The following is a 266-nucleotide window of genomic DNA, read 5'->3' as shown; positions in this document are numbered from 1 at the left end:
GGGAAACGGTGTCCGGGAAGATAACAGGAAAGGCTTCGGGTAATAGGTGGTAGAGGGTGGTGGGTTCAGCGCTGGAGTAGAGCGAGGTGGAGAACATACGCTTCATTAACGGATGATCTCGTGTTAATATCTACTTTATCCGGGGCTGACCGTATCAGCGCTGGCCAGGCATGGCCCCGTGCCACACGGGCCATCCTGACACTTGGGATGAGCGCGGCCTGCAATCTACCCTATCTGTGTAGCGCATCGCTACACCAGGACCCACC

This window comes from Cephus cinctus, unplaced genomic scaffold (genome assembly GCF_000341935.2).
Source record: "Cephus cinctus unplaced genomic scaffold, Ccin1 Ccin1_scaffold0862, whole genome shotgun sequence".
NCBI lineage: Eukaryota > Metazoa > Arthropoda > Insecta > Hymenoptera > Cephidae > Cephus > Cephus cinctus.
The sequence above is the reverse complement of the archived record's forward strand: the minus strand, read 5'-3'. Positions refer to the sequence as shown.